Source organism: Notechis scutatus, unplaced genomic scaffold, assembly GCF_049901735.1.
Source record: "Notechis scutatus isolate UNSWTSFEM ecotype Mainland unplaced genomic scaffold, rNotScu1.2 NSCUSCF26, whole genome shotgun sequence".
Taxonomy (NCBI): Eukaryota; Metazoa; Chordata; class Lepidosauria; order Squamata; family Elapidae; genus Notechis; species Notechis scutatus.
The window spans coordinates 77,830-101,068 of record NW_028263150.1 but is presented as its reverse complement, the minus strand read 5'-3'; the positions used below and the strand labels follow the sequence as shown (position 1 = coordinate 101,068).

Here is a 23,239-nt window from a genome sequence, read left to right as displayed (position 1 = left end):
GATGAGGTGGTCTCCTGGCCTGTAGTAGCTCCATGGTCTTTCTCTATCCAGATGCACTGAATTCAGTGGGCACTTCATTCTAAGCTTCCCATAGACTGTATGGCACACCAGTAGCATTGAAAGCAGAAACAGGAGGTCCATAATTCATGGAGCTGAATCAATTGCCTGTTTCCAAAGAAGAGTTAGATGATTTCAAAGCACTCCCAGAAAATGCAATATTGAATGGCTTTCCTTTTTCAAACAGAAACAAATCCAGCTTCATTTGGCAAAGAGAGAAAGGTACATTCAGCAGCAGCATGTGTCCTCAACATTGTGCAAATCATTCAGCATGAGTAGATGCTTATATCTTTTTCTGATGCAAGACCCATTGCATGTTGCTTTAGTCTGATGTTCTATCAACTGGAAAAGTAGCAGTAGACATCTCAAGCAAATTCAGTAATTATAGAGTTAATTCCTTGAGCCGATAAAGTTCTTGGCAGTCTCACACATGCTGTCTGCCAAGTCCGACAAGAAAGCAGGAATATAAATCACACAAGCTGTCACAACACAGAATACTCCGAGGCTCCTCTGAATAAGTCACACGTTGTCCCGCACGAAGCTCTTAGAGCGAACACACCCACTTTTATTCCCTGTGGGGTGTGTCAGTCCCTCAGCTCAGTCTCTGATTCGTCCCTTCCTCCTGCGTTGCAGCTCACACTTTTGCCTGCGATGCTGCCTCGCATCAAGCCAGCATTCCTCTGCTTGATTCTCTGTCAGAGACTCCGATATGCCCTCCTCCTTTTCCTGATTAGCCTTAGGTTTTCCCTCTCGGTTATCTGCCGACACCTGAGGCACAATCATGGAGGAAGGCATTGCCAAAGAGGAAGGTCCTGGGGAGGAAGGCATTTCCAAATCCTCCTCTTCCCCATTGTCCGAGTCTTCGTCCTCTAACAATGCAAGCTCAAACCTCAGAGCCACAACACTGAATGCATATTATTTCTGAGTTAGTCTACTTATTGTTAGCATTCTCTAATTCTTGTTTAAATTTATATTTCTAAAGAATTGTTTAAGAAAATGAAATATTAATCAAAAGAAAAAAGGAACGAAAAAATAGAGAAAGGAAGAAAAGGTCCAAGAAATTAAAAAAAAGAAAAAGAAAAAAAAACTGATTTTCCACCTTCCTTTCAACAGATAATTTTTCATTTCTGCAAATTCTACATTTTTCACAATCTAATCGTCCACTGTGAGAATTCCATTATTTTTCCATCATTGAGCATACAATAGTCTTGCCACAGTTACCATTTATAAACACTATTAATGTTATTTAATTCTTTGCTCAGTAATCCCAGTAAAAAAGAATTCTGGTTTCTTCACAATTTTTAGCCTTTCAAGTTCTTTGCATTGTTGTGTCAAATATCTATCTAAAATTTCTGAGCTTTCTCACAAGTCCACCCTGCATGAAAAAATGTTTCCCCATGCTTTTCACAATTCCTCCATTGGTTGATGTTATGTCTCCCCTTTAATTGCAGGCGAGCAAAACAAAAAGCAGCCGTTTCAGAATTAATTCAAATCAAAAACAAACCCCCACAAGAGAATGGCTGAAGTAATTCCAAAACACAGCAATAAATCCACACTCTGTCCGGCAATCCTGGCGTAGCAGTAATTCACAAGCCTCAGAGAGTTTATTGCATATCTTCACTCCATTTAGACACTTTGCTTCTGGCGAGTTCCACCAGCCCAGCCGTGTCCTTTTATCCACTTATGGATCGTGTTAATTTCCCTAATTAATTGCTGGCTCGACGCCTCCTCCCTAATTGAGATTGACGTCTGAGCCTCCTTCTGTTTCTGACGTCAAGCCATAAGTTCTCCAAATTGTCTTCTCCACTGGAAAACTCTCTCATGCCTTCCCTGTCAGCCATTCCCGGCTGCTGCTCAGATAAAGAACCAGAGGAGGTCGAAGGTCCTGACAACTCTATTAACTCAGGTTTATCTCCCCTTGTTACATCCATCTCCTCATCCTGGCTACTATCCAAATCACTAAGCAATGCCGGCTCATATTTTGCTGCCATATCCTCATAGCTTGAACTTATACCTGCCACAGGAGCAGATTCCAAACCCGGAGCCACAACAGGTTGAAATATGTTTACACATCTTTTATAATTTCTCTGATGTCCTATAGCAAGAATACATTTTTTATTTCAAAAAATTATCTTAACCTACGACAGAGTGTAAACCGAATACCAATTACCCAAATTCTCTGTAATCTTTATTTAATAACTGAATTTAATAGTGAATTCAATCATACAAATTGAACCTGTTCATCCTCTGTTTCAAATCTTTAAAACTTTATACATTTTTGTTATTACATGTTCATCATTTCTACATAATTTGGTTTCAAATTCAGTTTTAGCAATATTCTTCACATTGTCCATATTCTTGCTGTGTTATTAAGGTTTCAAACTGACTTTCAAATTCTTTCTATTCCTTTGCCTGTTTATCTTCTCCAATAATTAATAATTGGAAGTGTGACCTATTATTCCACATGAAATTTAGAATCATTAAAGGACACATACTAATAGAGACACCTGCAATGACACATAAAATTTTTCACATAAAAAGTTCATTTTTCTACCCATCCAGATGACCTTATTGGGCATCAGAGTGGTAGAAGAGAAGAACCATCGTTGCTCATCCACATTCCAACTCTGCTAAGAGGATGTCAAGAAAAGAAGATGCTTCTTCTTCAAAGTCAAGAAAAACCGAAGGTATCTACTGATTACTCATTTGATAATTTCAAATCAGGTTCATCAGCTGAAAAGGATGAGCCAAGGATGAAATGAGACAGAAAGAGAGAAAAACTAGCAGATCAAAGAGATCATTCATTGTAAGAGAGGCCACTAAAACTTTAGAACTTAAGGTGGAATGAAGAGGCTCTAATTCTGTGCACAAAATTTGACCTACAGAGAAATTTGAGTCAAAGGAGATTTGTTGAAGCTTATTGGTAGAAGGAGCATTCTCGTTGCAGAGACAATGCCACCAATGAGAAACTCTCCTGGCTTGTAATAGTTCTGTGGGTGCACCTCATCCCTCTTCAGAGTCAGCAGACATTTGGCTCTGAGACTTCCCAGAACTTCCTGGGGCAGCAGAAGCAGCAGAAGCAGCAACATGACTTGTGCTCCTGATGGAGTCTCCAGCCTTGCTTTGAAGACACAGTGATAGGAAGAGGTGGAAGAAGGCAAAACCCTCTTCCAAGACAGAAGCTGCAGAAGATTCCTCATCACAACAGAGTCCAGGCAAGCCTTCATATCTGCATCCCCTGCCTGTCATAAAAGCTCTCAAGGTTGTCTATTTCTCCAGGGCCATGTATGCCCCTGGTGCAAGGAGATTAGCCAACAAGGTGTTGATATGATATCAAAATGGAAGCATGTTATGGCCAAGTTTGTGTGACATCTGAAAGCAATCCAAAATGTATTTTGACATTTAGCACCAAGAGGATAAAAAAATCACTATGATTTGGATAATGGCAACAAGAAGAGACATTATCTCTCTAAACTTGGACTGAGTCAACAAGCAGGTGCCCAATGGGAGGAATCTCAAATGGGGTGAAACTCTGAAAATGTGCCCAGGAGTGAGACAGGAGAACTTTCTCCCAAACTTCATTTCTCCCAAACATCTCATTCCTACAATTGCATCATCATTACAGCATTACAACTTTACAGTATTACAGCATCATGGCAGTTGGTCAGCTCTTAAAGTATTTCCCTGACACATCCCTTAGAATATCTCTCAATATATTCCAATCTCAACAGAGAATTTTGGCATGAATCTGAAATGTCAATCCTCAATATGGATACAGCTGATTCTGGTTTGTCTTCAGTTAAGAGATGAGTGGCCATTTTTGTTCCTATGACATTCTTCTCTCTTACAATGTTCCAAACCAGAATAAAATCCCTGAAAATCACTTTTATTCATTATAGACATCAAAAGTTTGACTTTGGGTTCTACTGTTAGGACATTTCAATTTTGGGAGGGAAAAGTAGATATTTTTCTTCATTGGAGAAAAGCCATTATTTGTCTGTAAAGTGGAAGTAAATAATAGAAGAAACCAGAAGATGATGGTGATCAGTGACTAGTGTCTAACAAGAGAGAGAAAATATCTACCTGTTTAGAGATAAATTAATAAATAGGTAAAATTAGGATAGCATAACATTTATAGCTATAAAACCTGTGAAACCTGTTGAACTGATACAGGCAAGTAAACCTAATAAAATCCTCCATCTATAACACTTGTCTAATTTGTTTAATGCTCCATGGTATTTGGTTTAATATGTGTGAAGAATCCATCAGGAAATGGAGTGGGTTAAGTCATTAATTTTTTGGCAACTAATATGACATGGGGCAGGGAGATTCTTGGCATCCCCTCTATGAAACCATATCATCCTGTTGGATCCAGAACCCAGCCCTTCTCTCTGGCACATCCTGCCTTGTGGAAGAGCCTTCCTGGAGATCCAGATTGACCCAACTACCTCAAGATTAGACTAGGTCTATTGCTGTTATGAAAGGGGATGCAGTGGCTCAGTGGCTAAGACACTGAGTTTGTCAGTCAGAAAGGTCGGCAGTTTGGCAGTTCGAATCCCTAGCACCATGTAACAGAGTGAAGTTCCATTACTTGTCCCAGCTTCTGACAACCTAATAGTTCAAAAGCACATAAAAATGCGATAGAAAAATAGGGACCACTTTGGTAGAAAGGGAACAGCATTCTGTGCGCCTTTGATGTTTAGTCATGCCGGCCACATGACCATGGAGACGTCTTCGGACAGTGCTGACTCTTCAGCTTTGTAACGGAGATGAGCACCACCCCCTAGAGCCGGAAACAACAAGCATGTATGTGCGAGGAGAATCTTTACCTTTATTGCTGTTGGGAATATTTGTAGCTCAGGGTTGAAATGAGGGCTCTTTGGTGCTCTCTGAGGTTGTTCATTTTCTTGAAGATGTTTCAGTGCCCGAACAAGGTAACATCATCAGTGCTAGTAATATCACTTAGTACTGATGATGTTCTCTAAATTGGGTAATGAAAGATCAGCCAGAAAACAACCAAGATCAGAGAGCACTAAAGTCCCCAGTTGTTGATGTGTCCTTAGTGATTGATTAATCAAATTTATATTATATTTATACATCTCACAAAAAGTAATTCTGGGCAGTATACAACAATCCAATAATTTAAAAAAGGCAGTTTTTGAAGGCAGCTCAGCTCATGATGGTTCTGATCGGAGGTGGTATTCAGTCACTTCTGACTGGTTCTGGAGAACTGGTAGTGGAAATTTGAATAGTTCAGAGAACCAGCAAATACCACCTCTGACTGGCCCCACCTCCATCTATTCTCTGCCTCCTGAGTCCGAGCTGATTGGCTGGGTCTTCCTTGGTTGCCCTGCACAGAAGAACGGAGCTGGAAAGCAGGTTAGTGGGGTGGGGAGGGAACAGGGTTTTGCAGTATCCTTCCCTGCCATGCCCACCAAGCCACATCTACCAAGCCACACCATGCCCACCAAGCCATGCCCACAGAACTGGTAGTAAAAAAAATTGAATACCACCACTGGTTCTGATCAATGGAGGGTGTGAGAGGACAACAATGAGAGGATCGTGAAGACAATTCCCTGAGGAGTTTTCTGACTTTTTTGAATCTGTCTCCTGAGCCTGGAATTTCCCATTCAGCAATAGAAGACACAGAAGCTTATTTAATCATGTTCAGGTAATTTTGGAAGAATTTCAAATGGTCCACTCTAGTGGCTGGCTGGGCTGGGGTTGGGTCCCACCCTTTGCCTGTCTTTAGCAGTTCGATGCTGGGTAGGGCTATTTTGATGAACGATGGGACAAACTGCCAGTAGAAGCGTGGGAATCTGAAGAATCTCTGAAGTCGCTTGTGGGTTCAAGGGGGTTGCCACTCCAGGATGGCTTTTACTTTCCCTGGGTCCATCTCTACCCCTTCACTTGACACTCAATGACCTAGGTAGTCAAGGTGGGTCTTGTCCTCTCTGCTATTTATACTGACTCTGGAAGTATTAGCCAGAAACATTTGATGAGATGAAGAAATAAAAGGAATGGAAATTTTTAAAAAAGAGAACTATAAGCTACAGGTGTTTGCAGATGACCTGGCTTTTATATTAGAAGACCAGAGGTGGTATTCAGCAGGTTCTGACCAGTTCTGGAGAACCAGTAGCAGGCATTTTGAGTAGTTTGGAGAACTGGCAAATACCACCTCTGACTGGGGATTTTACAATGTCCTTTCCCTGCCACTTCCACCAAGCCATGCCCACAGAACTGGTAGTAAAAAATGTGAATCCCACCACTGTAGAAGGCCCATTAGAAACTGGACCAAAGCTAGTTAAAAAGATAGAAGTGTGTGGAGAAGTAACTGGATTGAAAATAAAGATAAGACAAAGATCTTAGTTAAAAACCTCACAGATATGCAAAAAAGAGGGTTGGTGGAAAGAATTGATATGCAGATAGTTTCAAAAGTGAAGTACCTAGGAGTACAGTTAACAGCAAAATGTGTAACAATTAGAGGATAACTGTATGAAACTGATGCAATAAATTAAATAAGACCTGGAGAAATGCAAAGATTTGCAACTGTCAGGAAGAATAGCTATTATAAAAATGAATATTCTGTCAATATTATTATATTTATTTCAGACAATACCAATAAAAGCGGGGAAATATTTTGAGGAATTAAATAAGATAATATTAAGATATGTTTGGTTAGGGAAGAAAGATAAAATAGGTGTGAAAATGTTGCAAGATTCCAAAAAAAAGAGGGGGCTTTGGACTGCCAGATTGGGAATTGTATTACTAGGCCTCAATTGTCAGAGCTCTGACAATCCTCCCCTATTCAAATCATGAGTCTTTATTTGCATCTCTGAGTTAAAAAATAAATCATTTATTAGGAGTGAACAATGTCGGTATTACCTGGGTGAAGCCAACTCTGAGACACATCATTCATCTCACCCTTGACCCTGGTCTTCCCCCCACCCCTGGATGTATATTCTCCAATGGAACCCATCCATAGCCAAGAGTCATGAATCATGCTTTCCATCTTGCACACCAGAAGCTTTGGCTGCCTAGCAATTATCTATGAAAATATTTAAAGTATGCATTACTTCCCACACTCCCTTTCTGCTGACAACTCTAAAAGACCAGAGAAATATTTTTGAGTTGACATCAATATTAACTTGGGTGAAAGAATGGATTAATTTGAGGCATAAAAGTCTATTAACTCTAGAAGGGCACAACCTTCAACTGGGTTGACATACTTTTTTATGGTATGGGAAGAATAAGATACATAGTTATTTTCAAAGACATTATTTTAGAAATATATTGTTATCAGTATGGCTTAAAATTAAAGAACAACACTACCTGAAAATACCAGCCTGGCTTTCCACAATGGAAGCATTGATACATTCTAATGTTATTAATATGGAAAAATTGTAAGATATAAAGATATTCTGAATGAAAAAGGAGAACTAAAAACCAATCAAGCGATGAACATTGCATGGTTTCTACAAATGCAGATACAATCTCAGTATGAGAAAGATGCTAAAATATGTGGTTTTAATAAAGAACTAACTGAATTGGACCAGATATTAACTGGAACGAATGAAAAAATGTTAACAAAAATACATTGTTCCTTATTAGGCATTAAACTTGAAAGTGAAAAGGTAAAGGGGACAATGATTATTTGGGCTAAAAATTTTGGATGTGCAATAGAACTAGATAAATGGCAGAAACTGTGGGATAGAAATGTTAAACTGACTATGTCAACTGCATACAAAGAAAATCGGTATAAAATGTTTATAGATGGCATTTTGCATCAACAAAACTGGCAAAAATATATAAGGATAGATCTGCTAAATGTTGGAAATGTAATCAAACACCTGGTTCATATGTAGTGGACATGATCACAAATTAAAAAATATTGGACAAAAATACATACCTGGTTGGAAAAAATGATAAAACAGCATTTAGATATGAAACCAGAAATATTTTTATTGGGCATTCTACCAGAAAAATATGTTAAAGAGATTTTATATTTGATTTTACATGTAGTAACTGCAGCTAGAATTGTATATGCTCAACAATGGCAGTGTGATGAGAAGGTAATTAAGAAAATATTATGATGCGCAGAAAGACCTGCATATTGAAGCATCTTCCTCCAGCATCACTTTCTGGATATGTGCTGACAGGAATGATAACAACCATTAGAGAAGAGTGTCTCCAGGGGTGTACCTGCAACATTTCACAAGAATCCTTTTCTCTGGCTACCCTTCTGTACATGGAGCCCTGGAAGAGGACAAATTATCACTCACAGTAATTATCATAATTCTAGACTTCAAGATGCCTACTGATAATTTTACAATGTCTGCCTTTGATATAATGCCAGACTAAAGCAACCTGGAATGGATCTTTCATTAGAAAAAGATATAAACATCCACTCATGCTGAATGGTTTGCACCATTTAGGACACAGGGCAGGGGCTGTGATGCTGAATGTACCTTTGCCTCTTTTCCAGATGAAGCTCTTTGTTTCTGTTTGAAAAAGGAAACCTCCTGGATATTCCATTTTCTGAGGGCGCTTTGAAATCATTTAACTCTTCTTTGGAAACAGGCGATTGATTCAGCTCCATGAATTATGGTCCTCCTGCTTCTGCATTTGATGCTACTGGTGTCCCAGACACTCTCTGGGAAGCTTAGAATGAAGTGCCCACTGAATATGGTGCACCTGGATAGAGAAAGACCATGGAGCTACTACAAGCCAGGAGACCATCTCATTGGTGTAGTCACCAGTGCAGTAACACTAAACCAGGAAATGTTGTTTTTCAACCTGCTTCCTTATAGTCAATCTTACTTGTAAGTTATTCAGTGCAATGAAATTATATTCTTTCCATCTGCAGTTCTAACACTCTCATTCTTTTCTACTTATCCTGCTTACTCCTATATTTTAGGAAGTGATTAATTTTGTTGATCGATCAGATTTCTGTGAGTTTCCTCTTTTGTCTTATTTAGTGGAAGAGACACAAATACAAAGATGGAGCAGAAAAAATACCTGAAAGAAGTTCACATTATTTTCCTCTCCACATCCAGTCTTTAATGCATGACTTGAATACTGACTTTAGTTTAAAGTACTATGGTTGTAGTTAACCTTGACTAACTCATTTCCATATTTTTATAATTTGATATTCAGTACCTGATCCTTTACAGGAATTGTGGTTGAATTGTTTTTAGAACAGCTTTTCTGGATCACTTATGAAATATCTTCTTCCTTTATGATGGTTGTAGTTTAAAATAGGAATGATTTTACAGACTAGGTACTATGCTGATGAAAATTACTGCTGCTATAAATAATAAGATTATTTGTGATTCTTATCTGCTTCTCATTTTCTTAATGTTTACAAATATTAAATGTTGATGGGTGAATATCATTTGCCTCTGGTTTTCAATCGGTATTAACTTCATACTCAATAGTCCTGTGTTGATAAAGAGGATGAAATTGGGGAAAAGGTATTGCATCACTGCTGTTGATGATGCTTGTATTAACGAAAGCATTTTTTTTACATTAGTGAAACTTACACTTTCAAAGGAATAGAACGCTTTATTTTCACCATTCAAGAGATCAACAAGAATATCCAGCTCCTGTGCAATTTAACACTTGGCTACAACATCCATGACAACTATTTGAATACGCTTGGCACTTCAGAAGTCTTGCTGGACATGCTCTCTACCGGAAAAGCCAATGTTCCCAACTACAGCTGTGGAAGGAAGGACAACATTTTGGCTCTTCTTGATGCAGCTGATAGAGAGAATTCCCTCCAGATGTCAACATTAGTAGGCCCCTACAAAGTCCCACAGGTTTGTGTGCATTTTTCTCCTTATAATAAAGTGAGTGGGGTGATAGTGGGTGCATGATAGATCCAGCCATATCTTCTCTTTGGAGTTCAAGAACTGCTTTAAATTATATCCATTGTAGGAACTGGAAACTGGAATACACATTAGGTTGGGAGCATGTATAAAAAGAGTCATAGCCTCTCTTGATAGCATCTCTATTGCTTTGGGGGCTTCTGATGCATACTTGTGAAGGTGAGGAGAGGCTCTGTGTCCAATCAAGGGGTCTTCAATAAAATAAGAGAGTACACCACTGGTGGAAAGCTGACATTTTGTACATGATCTTAGAAAAATGATGATAATGCTGAACAAATGCCATATTCATGGAAATAATTGTGAAAGAGATGCTTTGCATCCATCAAGGAAGGGACTGAATTACTTGGCATTAAATTCATTTATTCTCTGGCGAAACATTTAAATTAAAAAATGGGGACAGAGAGTTAATTGATACAGAACACTTTTCTCCCCAGCAATCTAAAACTAATAGAGTAAGCAGTGCTTGTAACATGGATGTTTGTCCGCATAAGAATATCAACCTTGCTGTCAAGGAAAGTCAAGCTTTTGATATTGTGTGCTATATCATGTACACTAATAAAACAGGTGGCAAGGAAGTAGGGGAACTCAGGCACAAACAAGCTATATAGAAAGTAAACAAATGATCAGTTAAAAGGGAGTTAAATGTCTATGCACAACACACAGAGTATGAGGAATAGGATGAATTAGAAATTCAAGCAAATGAGGGCAGATATGATATTGTTGTCATTAGGGAAACTTGGTGGGATGAAACCCACAAATGGAATATACCGCTAGAGGGATTTAAATTATTTAAAAGAAACAGACCACATAAAAGAGTACGCAGAATTGTAATATATATGAGAAATACGTACATCTTTACAGAAATAGAGCACAACAATTATAAAAACTTCTTGAATGCACTTAGATGCATATAAAAGGGGGGTGGGGACTGGCACAGTGGCACTGTGACAATGACACACTATAAGCCGTACCATCAAACAGAGAAAATAGTTGAATTTTTTGCTAGTCAGTTAACTAAGCCCTTCAAAAAAGTAAAGTGAAACTTTAACTATTCTGACATCAATCAGGAGACAAACTCTGTACCAAATGGAAGATCCAACAGGTTCCTGATAAACCAAACTGACCACTTTGACTCTCAAAAAGTAGAAAGGAGAATTAAGGGATCAGCCATACTGTACTTAATTCTCTCTAACAGAGATGAAATGATAGAAAGGTGTTCAAGCAACAGGAACCTTGGGGGGAATGAGGATGCAATATTGGAATTCAACATTATGCAAGCACATAAGCAATAGAACAAAGTCAAATTAGAGCTAATTTCAGAGCTAATTTCAATAAACTTAGAGAGATTTGGGGTAGGATTCCATCAATGAGAACCCTTAAGGGGTAAACAACCAAAGCAGCTTGGGAAGTTTTGAAAAGTGAGATAATAAAAGCCCAGTCTAGCACAATAGCAATGAAGAAAAATAACAGCTCTCAAAAGAAACCAGCATGGCTGCATAAAAAAACTGATAAATTGAAAGACAAAAAGGACAAGTATAAAAACTGGAAAGAGGAGCACATATCTAAGGCAATATCAGCAAATAGCCTGAGCGTGCAAAGATGAAGTGAGGAAAGCCTCAAAATGAATTAAGGCTTGTGAAAAAACTCAAAAATAACAACAACAATAACCAAAAGCTTTTTTCAACATGTAAAAAACAAGAAAAAGTCAAGGAAATTATTGGTCCATTGGTAGGAGAAAGTGGTAAGAAGCTGACAAGCAACAGGGAGAAAGCAGAACTGCTTAACTTATTTTTTGCACAACCTATCAAAAACACTACCAGAAAAAACTCAATAGTAATAACTGTGAGAGGGATATTGGAGTTCTGGATGGAAACTAATCAAGGAGAAAAGCAACCTAGAATTAAGGAGAAATTTACTGACAGTTAGAACAATTAATCAGTGGAACAACTTCGCTCAAGAAGTTAATACTCCAACAGTGGACGTTCTTAAGAAGAGATAGGACAACCATTTGTCTGAAATCGTCTAGGGTTTCCTGCCTGAGCTGGGAGTGAGACTAGAAGACCTCGAAGGTCTCTTCCAACTCTGTTATTCTGTTAATTCCAGTCTTATCTACTCTTGATAAAACATATCTGTTTTACAGCCTCATAGTGATTACTATCATTAATTAATCACTTTATTTAAAAATATTACAAACATATTATCCAAAATGTCAACTATTTTTATCCTTTTGTATTTAGAATCAAATTCATCATAAAAGCTTGAAGAGCAACAAAGCCCACAGAGATGATTTTCTACAAAATGAATTTTTCAAAAAAAACCCCACCCATGTTGTGAGTCCCACTATTGGCAGGTTGATTTACCCATATGTATAAATAATACCTTTTATATCCTGTTGGGTGGAAAATGGCAATAATATTTTCTAAATATAAAAAAACTGTATAAAATACCCAATCAATTATTGACCCATTGATCAAATAGATATTGTGTCTAAAATAAATGCTAAGTTCCTATTGAGGAGAGTTGATAGTTGCTCAGTCAACAAATAACAAATAATTGCCTGCTGAAGGCTTTATTTATTCATTGATTTATTAAACTTTTTTGCCACCTGTCTCACTGCAAAGTGCCTCTGCACTTTGATAAAACTACACTCAGCATGTAGTTCACAATGGAAATAAGGGGAAACTTTCTGACAGTGAGAACAATCAACCAATGGAACAGAAGTTGCCCTCGGAAGTTGTGGGAGCAACATCTCTTGAGACTTTCAAGAAGATTGGACTCCCATCTGTCCAAAATGGTGCAGGATCTCCTGCTTGGACAGGGGGTTGGACTAAATGACCTACAAGGTCCCTTCCAACTCTGATTATCTTTTAATATGTTATCTGACTTAAATATGAGGCATCAGTATGTTGCAGCTGCCAAAAAAGCCAATGCAGACCTAGGCTGCATTAATAGATGGATGGGATCAAATTGATGAAGGAGAATATTTGTAGCTTGGTGTTGAAGTGACAGTTTCTTGTAGCTTTTGAGCATGGTTATTTTCCTGCAGACATTTCATTACCCAAACTAGGCAAGATCATCAGTGCTAGTAAGGAGTGTGAGGTATGCTCTCAAGTTTATCTTCTAATGATTTGCTCTATAAGCACTGGTATGAATGGTCTTGGAAAGTTTTTTGTTGGGCTGTTAGTTTGTTTGGAAGTTCCTTGATTAGGGTATTGTTTAGTTCTTGATTACTGGCCTGATGTTAATCAACATCAATTAACCAACATCATGTTAATCAATATCAATTAACATCATTAATTATTGGTGCATGAAATTAAAGCTATGGAAACTACAGACTCCCAAAACTGTGTCTGTTAGAACAGACAAAATTTCAACTAAAGACCTCTTAGCTTATATAACTGACAAATTATATGAGGAACTACATCTCTGTCTCTTGTACAATTGAAGAAGAAAGTAATACAATGGCTGCACAAAGAATCTGAAATATACAAGCAGAGAACAATGTAGCAATCTTCCAAAATTAAATATAATATGGCCCTTTATTTGGAATATACTTCAGTTAACATCATGCACATGTGAGTTTAACTGCATTAAATTGTAAGGGTGATTGAGAAATATGATTTGCATTTTGATTTTTTGTCAGGTCCTAGATATTTCTACAGGAATGCTGGCATATTGGTGGGAGGAAGAGGGGCGGAATGGAGTGATTGGTATATGAAGGTTCTGTTTCTGTTTCCTGCATTATTGTGCTAATCTCTATATGATGTTTCTGTTTTCCTGCAATGATGTAATGTGGGAGGGGTTTGGTTAGCATTGCTTTCAATAACTGGTTTTAAGTAAGAAGATTCAGTTCTTGCCTAGATCTCTTCTTATCACATGCTTTTCAATAAAAGCTCCTTTTGGAACAACTGCAGTTTCAAGAGTCCTGCTTTCTTGGGAACATTGGAGAGGCAAGACCTTACATTTTATTGCTTTTAGTTAATTTGTTTCTCATTTTCCATTTTTATATAAAGTCTCCTTAATATTCTGTATTTAATATTATAAACAATGGCCAATCAACAAATTATTCTAAGATGTTTATCAAAACAAAAAGTTGGATTTATTAAAAACTCATATTTTGGAGTTGTCTTCTTCACTGCTTTTCCAGATCAGTCATAGAGTTGTTTCAAAGACCCTGAGTGATAAAAGTAAATTCCCATTTTTCCACCAGATGCTCCTCAAAGAAGGGTTTCAGTTTTCAGCAATTGTCCAAGTGCTCCTGCATTTCAGGTGGACCTTGATTGGTCTCCTTGCTCCAGACACTGAGGAAGGAGATATTTTCCTGAGGACTTTTCCTCCTTTGCTTATCAGGAATGGAATTTGTGTTGTTATATCACAACAATTCTCAATGACTGGACATCTAGCACCCTTGAGGGATTCCAGCTTTTCTCAGTGGAAACAAGTCAATGTCTTTGTTCACTTCACAGAACACATTATCGTTTCAAGCACATTTCATATTTTTCATCTAACACTTGACATTTTGTCAGGACCCATTAGAGAGAAAATCTGGATCACCACAACTTTGGGATACTATATAATGACTCATCTTGGATATCACAAATACATCCATAGTATTTGGAGCTTTGAATTTCTGCAAAAAGTAAGCCCTAAATATGATGCTTTTGAATCCTTTTCCTTTTTAGACCCCCAGTATGAAGACAAGAATTTTCAGTGCTCTTTTCCAAAGCATGTTTTTTCTGTCAAAGGACGGAAAAGATGCATCCAAAAAACTCCAGTGGAGATAGAAGATGATTTTAATGGGATATTGGTTGAAAACAGTGACTCTGTTTACATGGTCTTTATGACTCTGGCCCACATCTTGAAGGCTGCATATTCATCCAGATCCTGGAGGAGAAGGAAGGAGGCTCAAGAGACACTGGAGGCTCCAAGGCTGCAGCCATGGCAGGTATGGGGTCCCCAAAAGGATCCAACAAACTAAATTCCTATGGAGAAGGAATCTGTTAGAAAAAGAGGGGAATCATATCAACCTCCTTGTACTACAAAAGGCCAACAGATTTGGCCAATCTAGTAGTCTGGGGATTTATTTATGAAAGAGTTGGTACCAGATATGTTTTGATATTAAACACTTCTAAAGAGTGATTGCACTTTTAACGATATTCCTGTATGTAGGGTTTGTGGTTAGCACTGTAGAGTTTTACTGTTATAAATTTGAAGGAGACCCTGAGAACAACAGATGGCATAAGCCTTAGATGAGTTCTATTTTCCAATGTGAGTGGCTCATGAATCATGCTGGAATGAGGAAGGCAACTTTCAGCTGTTTACTCCAGCAGAAAGAGTGCTTCATACTGGGACAGAGGTCCATTTCAAGTTCTCTGAATAAAAGTTAGCTCAGAATTTAATGCAAAATGTTCCTTTGTTGTTTACAACATGTCAACCTACGTGACTTCTTTCACAAGATCAGAGTTCACACTTGGGTGATTAAATTTGTCCTTTTTGGTACAGGATTGCATTTGTTGTATTTAATACAAGATTTTTTTAAAAGGTAAGTGAAAATATCTACAGATCCCTCAAATCGTGGACTTATGACTATAACTTTGTTGCTTGTATCTTTATGATTTGTATTGTTTTATTTAATTTCCTTGTATGGTTTATGTTGATTGTGTCAACTCGTGAAGCATTCCTGACCTGTTCTTGAATTGCCATAGGCAGGGGGATGGGGAATCGAGTCTCGCAGCTGTGTGGAGGAACTTGCATTTCAGTCAAAACAAAGCACATTCTAGCCGTCAACATCAAAGTCATCTCCACAGAGATCCACAGTGGCTGGAGGGAGTGACTTCTACAACCTACGAAATTGCTTCATTGGGGAATGTGACTGATGACACACCTTGGGGGGGAGAGGGAAGCAGAGTTAGGGCCAAGGCACAAATTAAGTGAGGTCAGAGTTGGTGTGACTTGGTCTGTACTGACACGAAGCTCCTAATAAATAACTGGATTTCCTTAGAAGCTTGGGCTGAAGATCATGATTTAATAAGGGCATTGATCAGAATCCTGACAGATTGCTTATTTAGTATCCTCTGACTTTCTCTAAGTGTTGTATCTTATGATTTATGATGAATATATTTTATGATAACTATGATCATGATTTATTACTTATAGCTTTTATGTACATTGAGAGCTTATGCATCAAAGACAAATTCCTAGTGTGTCCAAATACAGCTGGCCAATAAAGAATAAAGAATTCTATTCTGATCACCTCCTGGCTGACAAAGTGTTGAAACTAGGGGTGGGATTCACATTTTTTAACAGCCAGTTCTGTGGGCATGGCTTCGTTGGTGGGCATAGCTTGGTGGACATGTGACTGGGTGGGTGTGGCCAATTCAACATCACTCACATCGAGGGGCGCTTCTCCTCGCCTGGCCTCTTGTGACTGTGGGGATGCTGCAATGGTTGTAAGTGTGAAAAAGAGTCATAAGTCACTTTATTCGGTGCCATTGTAACTTTGAATAGTCACTAAATGAACTATTGTAAGTCAAGGATTACCTGTACAAAAATACAAAAAGCTTATTTGCTTGCAAAAAGCTGTCCTAAATACCAATCATTAGATTAAAAATACCTGCAAGCCGGAGTTACCTTGAGGAATTAAAATAGTTAAAATGCAATGATAACTATCAGCAGCCAACTCTTGCTCATAAAGTGAGGTCACACGCTCTCCAGAAAGAGCACACCCAGGAGAAGCAATCCTTAGATCCATTTGCACCATTTAAAGATACCAGCTGGTCTCACTCACCTCACAAGATATCCTAAGGAAATCATCCAGATTTGAGGAAAGATCACATGCCCCCCAGAAAGGCAGTAAAAAAATCAGTGCCAAGCTTGCATGCTGCCTCTTGGAAGTACACCCCAAAAGAACATTGCCAGATACCACTAAAGCAGTGAAGGGGGGAAAAAAAACCTCCCCAGATTAAAAAAATCACAAGGCAGGAAAAAAAAACCAAACACAATAGAAATAATTAAATAACAACAGTAACTGTTACTTGTTAAACTAATTATCAGAACAAATAGACACAGGAACTAGCCAGATTTTTCAAACCAGTTTCTTTTCAGGAACAGAGATTAACCTTTTTCTTTCCAAACAAAGCTGAACAGGGAAAATTATTCCATCAATAAACACAGAAATAAACGTCACCAAGGACAGAGTTAAACTTGACAAAAAACCAGTTTTACATCAAAACTCAGAAAGGGTATGTAAACTCACGTGTGAATGTCAATCTTTCTAGCTAGCCTAGAAGCCTTGCTGAATGTCACTCATCTTGGTTCCTTGTCATTAAAAGCTTCTTTCTGGCAACTCTGCTTTGTTATTCAATTATTTCTTCAAAGTGCTAACTCCAACAGGGGAGTATTTCCTCCCAACAGCAGTGTAGAAAGCTTAAAACAATCCTTCCCCTTTAAGAAAGTCAAGCTATCAGGTTTTCAAGTAAAATGGCTACACATATGTCAATTTTGGGCTCCAACAAGCAAAGTACCAGCATAGGAGGAAAAAAAAACTCCAGAGAAGCTCTGGAGACAGGAAGTCTAGTCCTGCCAAGAATGTAATAAGGGTTAATGGAGAGGTAGTTTTTGTAAAGCAACAACTTCAGAATGTAAGGAATACCTTCCTTACAGGATTAGGCCTGTAAAGTGCAGCTATAGTTTCTTTTGCGTGAAGATGGATGCAAAGAATGAGTTAAGCAGTTCTGCTTTCTCTGTGTTGCCTGTTACTTCCTTGCCGTCTTCTCTCTTTAGTGGACCGACTGTTTCCTTGATTTTTTTCTTGTTATTTATATGTTGGAAGAAACTTTTTTTATTATCTTTGACTTTTGTTGCAAGTCTTTGTTTGTTCTGAGCCTTTGCTATCCTGACTTCGTCTTTGCAGATTCTGGCTATCTGCTGACATTCTGCCTTAGTTGTATGTCCTTCTTTCCATTTTTGTACTTGTTCTTTTTTTCTTTCAATCTGCCAGAGAGATCTTTGTGCAGCCATGCTGGTTTCTTTTTGGATTTCTTGTTTTTCTTTCTCAGTGGTAATGTGCTGGTCTAGGTTTCTATGATCATACTTTTTAGAGTTTCCCAAGATTCTTGAGTTGTTTTGCCCTTTAGGATTTTCATCCATGGAATCTTTCCCAAGTTTTCTCTGAGTTTATTGAAATCAGCTATTTTAAAATCCAAGACTCTGATGTCATTATGTTCTGTTGCTTGTATCTGTGTTATGTTGAATTCTAGTATGACATGGTCACTTTCACCCAAGGTTCCTGCAGTTTCAACTCCCCCTGTCACTTCTTCTCTGTAAGGATTAAGTCCAGTATGGCTGTCCCTCTAGTTTCATCCTCTACCTTTTGGACAACAAAGTTGCCAGCCAGGTTGGTTAGGAATTTATTTGATTTCTCACTTGGTGCAGAACCAGTTTTCCAATTGATATCAGGAAAATTGAAGTCTCCGATTACTATTGTTGTGTGTTTCCTGCATATGTTTGTTAGTTGGCTGGCAAAAAGGACATCTATTTTTTCTTCTTGATTGGGTGGTCTATAATATACACTTATGGCCATGTCATTCTTTTTTCTTTTATATTGACCCATATGCATTCTAGGAGGTTTTCATCTTTGGTTTCATGCATTTCTATTGCAATATAGTGGTCCTTTGCATACAGTGCAACTCCACCTCCTCTTTTATGGGGTCTGTTTTTTTTTTAATAGTTTGTATCCTTCTACTAGTATGTTCCAGTCATGGGGTTCATCCCACCAAGTTTCTGTTATTCCAACTATATCATATTTACCTTCATGTATTCGTAGTTTGAGTTCACCCTGTTTGTTTCCCAGACTTTGTGCATTTGTATAGAGGCACTCAAGATCTTTATGTCTGACACTGTGCTTACTGTGTCCATAACCTGTGTTGTGCCTGCCTGCCCCTACTTTCTTGCCACCTGTTTGATTAATTCACTTGGTATGGTGCTCACTATTAAATGCTTGGGTTTGATTGGCATCAAGGTTGATCATGTTACCTGCACAAACATCTGTTTTGCATGCACTGGTATCCTTATTAGTTTTAGGTTGCTGGGGACAGAAATGTTCTGAATCCATTAATTCTCTTTCCCCGCTGTTCAGTTTAAATGTTTATCCAGGAAATCTGTGAATTTAATGCCAAGTAATTCAGTCCCTTTCTTTGATGGATGCAAAGCATCTCTTTTGTACAGTTTTTCATTGGACGAGCTGCAGACATCATGACTAATAAACCCAAAGCCTTCCCTTTTACACCACTCCTTTAGCCACACATTAAACTCTGCTACATGCTGCCCTTTCCCTTTTTGTTCCTTGTATACTATTGTATACTATTAAAGAACTATAATAATATACAAGAATAACTTTGAGGAAAGGGAGAAGATAAACTGCCCAGGAAGTGATCAGATAAAGTAGGGGATCCTGTAGCTGCATAAGAGCCAGCAAAACAAACTCAGAAAGGATCCTCTCTAAATTTTCAGGCTGGAAAATGAATTGGTTAGCTTGGGAACTTTCATCTTGGAAAAATGCATGCTTTCTGGTAATCAACCTGTTGTTTTCAAGGAGTTTATGAACTTTTTGCTGTTGTACAATTTATTTGATACCTGCTGTAGAATGCTCCCTATAAATTGATCAAATGTGTCTATTACATTTTCTCAATACAATTTTTTCAATATACGATTGACAAATTTTGCTGAACTTTTCTCATTTGCTTATGAACTTAGTGGTAACACCTGTTGTCCTAATTAAGCATATTGGCACATTAAAAACAAAAACTGTAGAAGAAAAGGGCATATGTAAAAATATCTGGTGGAATAACAAATCAAGGTTTCTACTTTTAAAATTCTCGGATGTTTCCATTCTAGTTCCATCCCTTTCTGGAGAAAAATGAGTTCTACAATCTTTCCAACTGGAATCTTTACATGGACCATAATGGAGAAATAGCTGCAGATATGGACATTGAGTTCATGGTTATTTCGCCTGATGGGGATTTGATCAAAAGGAAACTGGGGAGTATTGAAAGACAGAGAGTTATTATTAACAAAATTGCTCTTTCATGGATAAATATGATCAACAAGGTAGGTCAAATATTGCTGTGTCTTCTCTTTTTTCCAAAGATTATGACCAGTGGTGGGATTCATTTTTTTTTACTACCACTTCTATGAGAGTACGGGAGTGAATAAATGAACTATTTGCCAGTATTTATCTCTCCTAAATCTGTTTGGAATTAGTTTGGAATGAGTCACTACATATTTCACTAAGTGAAGCCAAGAAACTATTTGGCTAATATTAATATCTACATCCATTTTCATGCATGCTTTGTCACAATAATATATTTTCGTTCGTGTTCCTTGTTTTTCTGCTTAGTCTCTGCCTCAGTTGCAATGTGTGGAAAGTTGTCATCCTGGATTCGTCAAGCGGAAGCGAGAAGGAGAGCCTGCTTGCTGCTTTGACTGCATTCCTTGTCCTGAGGGGACCATCTCCATTCATGAAGGTGAGGGATACCAAGGAAAAGGATAGGCCTTGTGGAAGTGGATTCATCAAAACACTGTCATACAAATACAAGTTAAAAGGTTGATTGAAGCTTAATTTTTTTTTTTTTTGCTAGCAGTTTGGCAGTTTGATTCTCTCCAGTTCAGGGTTGACCCTGATTTCCATCCTTCTGAGGTTAGTAAAATGAGAACCCAGATTGTTGGGGGCAATAGGCTGACTATCTCTTGTTTCTGAAGAGATTTTAAGAAATGCTTCTTGGAAAATACTGTGGGTAACAAATGTTGTCCCAAGAAGGTATTTCTTGAAAAGTGAAAGTACAGAATTTTTTTTAAATGTTGCTTTTTTGTTTTACTCAGATACAGAAAAATGCACCAAGTGTCCAGGTGAAAAATATCCAAATCATGACAGAATTTATTGTATCCCCAAAATTATATCCTTCCTTTCCTATGAAGAACTTCTGGGAATCATTCTGGTCTCTTTTGCCCTACTCTTGTTCTTAGCCACAGGCCTTGTTTTAATCATATTCATGAAACATCTAGAAACTCCCATTGTGAAAGCCAACAACCGAGACCTCTCTTACATCCTCCTGGTTTCCCTCCTGCTTTGCTTCTTGTCTCCTTTTCTCTTCATTGGCCAACCAAGGAAAGCCACTTGCCTTCTCCGACAAACAGTTTTCAGCATCAACTTCTCGGTTGCCATTTCTTCTCTCTTGGCCAAAACCATCACAGTGGTGCTGGCTTTCCTGGCCACAAAACCAGGAAACCGAGTGAAGAGATGGTTCTTGTTCTAGTGTCCAAATTATGATCTGCTCCATCTGGTTGGGAATTTCTCCCCCATTCTGTGACTCAGACTTCCATTCCCAGCCTGGAGAGATCATCCTGCAATGCAATGAAGGTTCTGTTTTCATGTTCTACATCACCCTCAGCTACATGGGCTTCCTGGCTGCCATCTGCTTCACAGTGGCTTTTCTGGCCAGGAATCTCCCTGGAGCCTTCAATGAAGCCAAGCTGATCACCTTCAGCATGCTGGTCTTCTGCAATGTCTGGGTCTCCTTCCTGCCCACCTACCTGAGCACCAAGGGGAAATACATGGTGGCTGTGCAGGTTTTCTCCATCCTGGCCTCCAGTGCTGGTCTGCTGGGCTGTGTCTTCATCCCCAAGTGCTACATTATCATTCTGAGGCCGGACCTGAATACAAAGGAGCATCTTACGACCAGAAGAAATGTTTAATGTGAGTTAGAAAAATTTCCACTCTCAACACATTCCAGCAGACCAAGCATAGAAATTGTTTCAAGCTGTCCCGTATATATGAGCTGGGACAGCTAATAATCAAAGGCAGACTTTGAAAGTATATTGGTAGATATTGCCTTCCATCCTTACCCAGCATAACTGCAGGATGTGGATAAACTGGATTATCCATCTGGTCAAATCATGTAGAAATAAAATAAAATGGGAGCTGAAATACAGCCATATAAGAGTTTTACAAAACAATTCCTACAGAATTGAGAGTATCCATATGTAAGTGTCCCATAAATGTGGTGTAAGGGAGGGAGGTGGGATTGGGCATAAATACTCCTTACTAAATTGCAACAATTCATCCATCTCATTCTTCTGATGGTAGAGTTATTTGGAAAAGACTTTGGAGGTCTTCTAGTCCAACCCCCTGCTCACACAGGAAATTTTATACCATTTCAGACAAAGGGTTGTCTCTTTTTAAAAATGTCCAGTGTTGGAGAACCCACAACTTCTTGAGGCAAGTTGTTTCACTGATAGATTATTGATTACTTTCCATCTGTTGTTTCTTGTCCCTCTAGCTTGACTCTCTCTTCTTTGTGGCAGCCCCTCAAAATATTGGAAGACTGCTGTCACGTCACCCTATTCCTTTTTTTTCATTAAACTAAACATACCCAGTTCCAACAACCATTCTTAATATGTTTTACTTCCAGTCTCCTAATCATGATTATTGTTCTTCTCTGCCCTCTTTCTAGAGTCTCAACATCTCTTTTTACATTGTGGCAACCAAAACTTTTGGAAATGGAAGTTTGCAAGGACACCCTATTCAAAAATATTATGACATAGTTTCTCAAATTTAGTAGAAATGTGTTTGGTTGGGTGTATCTCCCTTCTTGGCTTTATCATGGTTGTACCTTTCTAGCACCCAAGAAGTTCTCAGCCTTCCTCATCCCTTCTTGGACCTGGATAAATATGTAACATTTAAGGACTGATTCACAATCTGCATCTTTAACCAAGATGGGGAAAGTTAGTTTTTGCTGATGCACCTGCAAAAACACACATGGCCAAATTTTGTCTTCTGTTATTCTATTGCTTTGGAGAGGAACATGTATATGTTAACTATATATATGTGTTGATTTTCTTCAAACCATGTATGTCATTAACTAGTTTTCAAACATTGATGTTATTTTTTATTTTTAATGCTAATTGTTTATTTTTTAAATTTGTTTTTCTTCTCTGTGTTCTCCTTTAAATGATGTATTTTGTTGACACCTGATCTAAATATAGCTGAGCTAATGTTTAATTTACAACTTTGCACAGAACAGTGGATTGAATTCAATTCCTGCAGGCCTCTTTCACATCTGTGGCTCTAGTTATAATCTTCTTTGGTTTATTGCATCCCTGGACTTTTTCTTACTTAAGCAGCAGACCAATTTTGGGTGCATGGGTTGACAATTGTTTACAGAAAATAGGTAGGGAAAAAGCAATAAACTTTAAGAAATGTTAAATAATCTAAACTGTCAAAAAATATCAACAAA

At 38.1% G+C, this 23,239-nt stretch overlaps 1 pseudogene across 1 annotated transcript; it reads left to right on the top strand.

Moving 5' to 3' along the window:
* The first annotated feature begins 20,137 nt into the window (after window positions 1-20,137).
* Window positions 20,138-21,698, top strand: LOC148128546 (vomeronasal type-2 receptor 26-like; annotated as a pseudogene). The gene is made up of 3 exons (XR_015746282.1): window positions 20,138-20,143; window positions 20,344-20,470; window positions 20,826-21,698. The product of XR_015746282.1 is annotated as a vomeronasal type-2 receptor 26-like (transcript).
* The last annotated feature ends 1,541 nt before the right edge of the window (window positions 21,699-23,239 follow it).